General features: G+C 46.9%; 1 pseudogene; it reads right to left on the bottom strand.

Annotated features, from left to right (window-relative positions):
- Window positions 1-4,964: 4,964 nt before the first annotated feature.
- LOC129251548 (large subunit ribosomal RNA) overlaps window positions 4,965-7,500 on the bottom strand; it is a 2,782-nt pseudogene continuing 246 nt past the window's right edge.

Raw genomic sequence — 7,500 nt, 5'->3', positions numbered from 1 at the left:
CATCCGTACTCACTGTACGGCATACAGGCAAACAGGCAAGCAACATAATGCGCTGGCACGCCATCAGATGACGTTTGCCAACCGACTTTAAAGCCCATTCGTACCATATAGCGGCACCATAAGTGGCACAGGCCACAAATAGGCCCCGATATACGGTACGAACCGCACGCCGGCTAAGACCCCAGTCAAATCTGACAACGCGACGCACTTGCCCAACGATTGCCTGCAGCCGCTCCCTCAACGAAACTAAGTGTGGAGTAAAACACATCCTTTCACTCATAGCTACCCCCAGGTATTTGACTTGCGTCACATACCTAATCCCTATCCCATTCAAACGTACAATCGGTGGACGACTCGGGGACAATCTGCCCTTAAGCAGCATTGTCACCGTTTTGTCCATCGATATGTCCACTCCCACATCTACCCCCCAATTGTGGGTAAATGTAAGGAGCTGCCCCCCCACTCGCTCTAGTTCCTCACGCGAACGACCCTCAACCAAAATGAGAAGGTCGTCCGCATACGCACAGTGTTTACAGAGTGGCTCTAACTGCCGAAGCAGGGAGTCCATCATGAGGTTCCAAATGAAGGGACCACAGACGGATCCCTGCGGACAGCCTCGCTCCACCCCAATCTCCACACTCCCGCCCACTCCTACCATGGATGCTTTTCTGTCCGAAAAATAACTCCGCCATAGAGTAATTTCCGGACAGCCAAGCTCCTCTAATCTCTGCAACACACGATCCCAGCGCAAGTAATCAAATGCCCCCTTAAAGTCAATAAATATGCCAAGGACATATTTATTGACGTTTTCCCTAACTACACTCTGAACATACAACCACGCATCCTCTATACCACGTCTTTTCCTAAACCCATACTGCCTATCCGACCTAACACCCCGAGTTAGCTCCTGAAGCCGCTCAACCATAACCCTTTCCAGCACTTTTCCAAGCACCGGAAGGAGGCTGATACCACGATAAGATCGAGGATCGCTCCTGATCTTATCGGGCGACTTCAAGAGTGCAACGACCCTAGCAATTTTCCACTCGCGTGGAAAATATCCCTCCCATATGCATTTATCATAAATGGCCTCCAAATATTCCGGAATGAACTTCCACAAGCATTTGCACATCTCTCCGTTCAAACCATCGAAACCTGGAGACCTTTTAGACCTGACCAGGCCAAATGCATAATCCAGCTCCTCAGCTTCTATTGGAGGGACAGGCACCTCTTGTGCAGGAGGAACCTGAACCTCAGCCCTGGGAAAAAACTCGCCTAACAGAACATTGGCACACTCTCTCCACGTCGATAATACAGTATCACCTACGCGAAGAGAGCTAGCCATCTCATTTCGACGACCCCGACAGATCCTATAGACCTGTCCCCAAGGGTCGTCCCTATTTTCCCCCACAAATCTCCTCCACTCTTCCTCCTTCACTCTCACAAGCATCTTCTTATACTCTTTCATCCCTACGCTAAATTGATACTTGAGCTGAGACAGATTCTCCGAATTGGTCCGCCTGCCGCGTTGAAACAAACGCCTCAAGCGTCGGACAGACCTCCTCTTTGAATTTAACTCACTCGTCCACCATTTCACACCTTTCATTCTCACAGCCCTAGCTTTCCTAAACAATAAGTCATTCACACCCCAAACACATTCATATAGACGAGCAATTTGCTCGTCAACCCCCAATTCCTCAAACTCCCTAAGCGGTATATCCAATACCGCTTCCCTAACAGTATGTCCATATCGGTTCCAGTCGGTACACGAGGTACGCCATCGCCTCAATGGACTCCCCCCTTCTAACTGCGGGGTACGGGGAGTAACCATAATTTGTATTAAATTATGGTCACTAATTCCCCAACCCCCCCTAACACTCCATTTACACTCGAACCTACCCGCTGCTGCGTCATTCATGAGCGTCACGTCAATGTCACTCACACCTCTAGGCCCCTCAAACGTATACCATACGCTTGGTTCGTTTGCTACAAGGAGGTTATTCGCCACAATCCACTCGCTCATAACCTCACCTCGATTGTGGCTCCGATATCCAGCAGTATGCCTGGATACCTTGCTGAACCACATCGGAGATGTAGCATTCGCATCAAGACACACGATGGCAGGAATGCTACTCTCAAGTAGTAGCACCGCATCAATGTATCTTAAGTAGGGCTCTAGAGGCTCGTCAGACTTGCAGTACAAGCTGACGACATTCATTCTGCCGAATTCCCCCTCGACACACACACATACTCCCCACTGTGATGAGTCAACTACTACACAAGAGTAGCTTGGCTCACACACAGCTACTGCGGCCTTGACTCCAAGGTCCGTAAAGACCCTGAAGCCCCCAGGAAGGCCTCTCACCACCCCATTGGTGGAGTATGGTTCCTGGAGCAAAGCAATGCCGCAGCCCCCCTCCGACATACACGCCCCCAATTCACACATCACGGCATATGACCCCTGACAGTTCAGTTGATATAGTTCAACCATCAATGTCTAGCGTTCGCACGGGCAACAATGGCACAGTACACCGGGCAGACAGTGGACATCATTAGATGTCCGGCTGGCTTGCCCTTAAACGCACAGTTGCGACAATGCGGGGCATTGCCACAACCTGCACTCCTGTGTCCTTCTTGCCCGCACCTACGGCAGACATCCTTCTTGGCTCTGCATTCTGCCACCCTGTGATCAAACCCCATGCATCGGAAGCAGCCGGGCGTCAGTTGGTCTGGCCGTACCCGGAAGGAAAACCACTTTATGTAGCAACGACCTGCTTCCAGGAGGGCGGACATTAGCATGTCCGTTCCCTCAAGGACAACATTCGTCACCCCATCGGGGCTGACCTTCCAAGGACGGCTGATCATCCTCACGTCCTTCTCACGGCACCCAGGGCTGAACTCCTTGAGGTTCAACCGGAACAACTCTCCCATGAAATCCTCAGGGGAGATCTCCGTGTGAACCCCCTGGACCACAACCCTAGGCCCCAGCTTCCGACGTATGCTCACATCGAGCCCCACTTCGGAAAACTTGGCATTTTTTGCCAAGTTATCCCTCTCGGCAACGGATGGGGTGCGAATAATCGCACCTCCATCCTTCAACGGGCGCACCTCGTGCACCCTAACCCCCATGGAAGGCCCAACCTCCTTTACAACTTTCTTGATCACCTCCTTGGAAGTAGTGGGGGTTTTACCCCTCACTACGACCGACCAGGTCTCAACTGGCTTGGGCACCGGCAACGCAGGCAACACAGGCGCAGGCGCCTGAGGTGCCGGCATCATCGCTGCACCAGCCAGCGCAGCTCCAGCCGTCCTCCGAGGTGTTTCCTCCCTGGTTGTCATGGTGGCTTCCAACCGCCCACGAAGATGGGCGATCTCCGCCACCATCTCAACAAAGAGCTCCTCAAACTCCAAGGAGTATCCAAGGAGATCCTTCGCTGTGCTCTTCGGGACGCCGTCCATGTCAATGACGGCTCCACTAAAGGCCGTCACAATGGACTTAAAGCGTCCCATAAATTCGCCCCCAACCTTCTTCTGTTCGGCACCCCCCCCGAACGCTCCCAAACCTTCCTGGGAAGCACGCAATCTCTTACAGAAATCTACCAGGTGCTTCCCAGCTGGACCTAATTTAGCCCCTGTCTTACTCCCCTTTTTCCCACTCCCAATTTTTCCACTTTCGGAAGCGCCATCGCTTCCACTCACCCCCGACTTACTGGAAGGCACCTTTTCAGGTACCTTTAAAACCTCCTTACCTGACTTCACCACCGGGACCGCTGCACCCCCAGCGGTCTTCTTCTTAATGCGAGGAGGAGACCGCAAAATCACCTCCTCCTCTCCGGACGTCGATTCGTCCATTGCCGACGATGGCACCGCCGAACCGCTTGGAAGAGGGGTGTTCGCCCTCTTCCTCACACCTTCTAATTTGGGCATTGCCCAACGACCCTCACACTTAGGTTGCCGAATTCGCCGGATAAGGCCTCCTGAGCAACAACAAAAATTGAGTCCCTTTTGGGCAACGGCAATTACTGCACGGCAGGAACGAACCCCGCACAGGCACGCACACAGCGGCTGCACCTATCGGCGAGCCAAAGCAAAGCGCGAGGGCGTAGCCCACAGCGCCAACCAAAGGTTTGGCAAAGGCCACCACCAATGCCTTGCCGGACAGAACACTGTTCCCCGAACAAGGACGGGTCGACCAAGGTGGAGCTAACGCCGAGCTCGACCGCAGGCAAAAACACAACACGCTTTGGTCGTAGCACCTGCACAAGGTATTCAACCTTGGCGCAGTACTGTACCCACGCACAAAAGAGGACGCCCTTTTTACTGTTGCCAAATATGGCAATATAGCGGCACGACTACCTAGTGTACACGCACCCAACGAACCCACGCCAAAAAATAACAGCGCGACACTACACCGACGCCAAGAATTAACGGCACGCGCCAAAAACCACGCCAGAAATAGCGGCACTCAAAAGTTGTAAACAACTTACCAACAAGGTACACTTGTACGCAATGTACAGCCACGCAAACGGTGGCGTCACTAGCACAAACCGTAGTCACCTGAGCAATTGCTCGTAAACAATGCACCGCTATGGTACAGCTACGCACAACACACCACGCCGAAAAACAACGGCACGCCCGCAAAAGTTGTAAACAACTTGATGGAAAATTTCCAACGCTGTATCTAGCAGCACTCACAAACACGCACTCTGTGTCTATAGCACGGAGTATATTGGCACTCACTGGAGTGTCCAACAACACTACCGTACGGCACTTTCAATTATTCGTAACACTGTACAGCTACTACAAAGTAGCGTCACTCGGACAACGGCACTCACTAGCGCAATTAATTGTAAACACTGTACCGCTATGGTACAGCCACAACAATATTAGCGTCACTCGCACAACTGTAATACACCGGTACTCACACACGAATGTAACCGCAAAAGGAAATCACAAAATCGCAAATCACCGCTTAGCACACGACACGTCCGCACTATTCAACAGTCAGACTGAGAATGAGTAGATAGGGACAGTAGGAATCTCGTTAATCCATTCATGCGCGTCACTAATTAGATGACGAGGCATTTGGCTACCTTAAGAGAGTCATAGTTACTCCCGCCGTTTACCCGCGCTTACTTGAATTTCTTCACTTTGACATTCAGAGCACTGGGCAGAAATCACATTGTGTCAACACCCGTTAGGGCCATCACAATGCTTTGTTTTAATTAGACAGTCGGATTCCCCAAGTCCGTGCCAGTTCTGAATTGATTGTTAATTGATAATCGTTATAATTTAAAAGGAATATATATCGAATGATATAATTCCTTAAAAATTTTAGCAAGAAAGTTCCACAATTGGCTACGTAACTACTATCCGGGGAACAAGAATCGTAATTCTCTATTTACCCAGAACGAGTACATAAACCATGGTATTGCTTCCCAATCAAGCCCGACTATCTCAATCTTCAGAGCCAATCCTTATCCCGAAGTTACGGATCTAATTTGCCGACTTCCCTTACCTACATTATTCTATCGACTAGAGACTCTTCACCTTGGAGACCAGCTGCGGATATTGGTACGGCCTGTTGAGAAGTTTGCGTGACCCCACCATAAATTTTCAAGGTCCGAGGAGAAAATATCGACACAACAGTAAATGTCATGCTCTTCTAGTCCATCTACCATATCTCTCTTCGAAAGACTTCCATGGTAGTACGACTATAAAACAGAAAAGAAAACTCTTCCGATATCTCTCGACGGCTTCTTTATGGTCGTTCCTGTTGCCAGGATGAGCACAAGGCCCATTTTTAATAACAAACGGATACTCAACAGGTTACGGAATTGGAACCGTATTCCCTTTCGTTCAAAATAATTCAAGTATTTTAATTATTTTTAAATATATTTTTATTAATATTTTTTTTTATTAAAAACTTGAAAATTTTCGGCTTTCGCCTTGAACTTAGGACCGACTAACTCGTGATCAACCACTGTTCACACGAAACCCTTCTCCACTTCAGTCCTCCAAGGTCTCATTCGATTATTTGCTACTACCACCAAGATCTGTACCAATAGCGGCTCCATGCAGGCTTACGCCAAACACTTCTAAGCACACTATTGTACCCTCCTACTCACTAAAGTTTCAAAATTTATAAATCAATCGAAATTGTTTTATAAATCATCTACTTTAGCGGTAATGTATAGGTATACAACTTAAGCGCCATCCATTTTAAGGGCTAGTTGCTTCGGCAGGTGAGTTGTTACACACTCCTTAGCGGATTACGACTTCCATGTCCACCGTCCTGCTGTTTTAAGCAACCAACGCCTTTCATGGTATCTGCATGAGTTGTTAATTTAGGCACCGTAACATTACGTTTGGTTCATCCCACAGCGCCAGTTCTGCTTACCAAAAGTGGCCCACTGGGCACATTATATCATAACCTCAACCTTCATATCAAGAAAGGTGAGGTTCTTACCCATTTAAAGTTTGAGAATAGGTTAAAATCGTTTCGACCCTAAGGCCTCTAATCATTCGCTTTACCAGATAAGATTATTTTATATAATTTTTAAATGCACCAGCTATCCTGAGGGAAACTTCGGAGGGAACCAGCTACTAGATGGTTCGATTGGTCTTTCGCCCCTATACTCAATTCTGACAATCGATTTGCACGTCAGAACTGTTTCGGTCTTCCATCAGGGTTTCCCCTGACTTCAACCTGATCAAGTATAGTTCACCATCTTTCGGGTCACAGCATATATGCTCAAGGTACGCTCCAGTTAGAGGTATAAATAATAATAAATTATCATTATACATAACTATATGGAACGCCCCGGGATTGAATTAATTGACTATTTATTAAAAAATAGACTAAAAATTAATCCCATTATATTTAAGTTAAGTTAATTATGCCATTAAGTTTAATATAACTCAATGACTTGCACATATGTTAGACTCCTTGGTCCGTGTTTCAAGACGGGTCCCGAAGGTATCCTGAATCTTTCGCATTGTTAATCATATAAATGCATACAAATAAATATTAATATCATAGATATTAAATTTTTTGTAAAATTCAAAAAATGAATTTTAGCATTATATATAATAAAATCTATCAACACTTTATCAAATCATTAGTATTTATTTTATGTTAATATGCTTAAAAAGCAAATTAATTTAAATAAACTTAATATCACCAATGATCTTTTGATAAATACTTTATTATGTTAATAGATTACAATGTCCTTATATGAAAAAAATGCACATTATTTTTTTAATTATTTAATGATGAATTTTTCATAATGGATATTCAGGTTCATCGGGCTTAACCTCTAAGCAGTTTCACGTACTATTTAACTCTCTATTCAGAGTTCTTTTCAACTTTCCCTCACGGTACTTGTTTACTATCGGTCTCATGGTTATATTTAGTTTTAGATGGAGTTTACCACCCACTTAGTGCTGCACTATCAAGCAACACGACTCTTTGGAAATATCTTTCTAGTAATCATTAACGTT

This window comes from Anastrepha obliqua, unplaced genomic scaffold (assembly GCF_027943255.1).
Source record: "Anastrepha obliqua isolate idAnaObli1 unplaced genomic scaffold, idAnaObli1_1.0 ptg000027l, whole genome shotgun sequence".
NCBI classification, from domain to species: domain Eukaryota; kingdom Metazoa; phylum Arthropoda; class Insecta; order Diptera; family Tephritidae; genus Anastrepha; species Anastrepha obliqua.
This window is presented reverse-complemented; position numbering and strand designations above follow the sequence as displayed.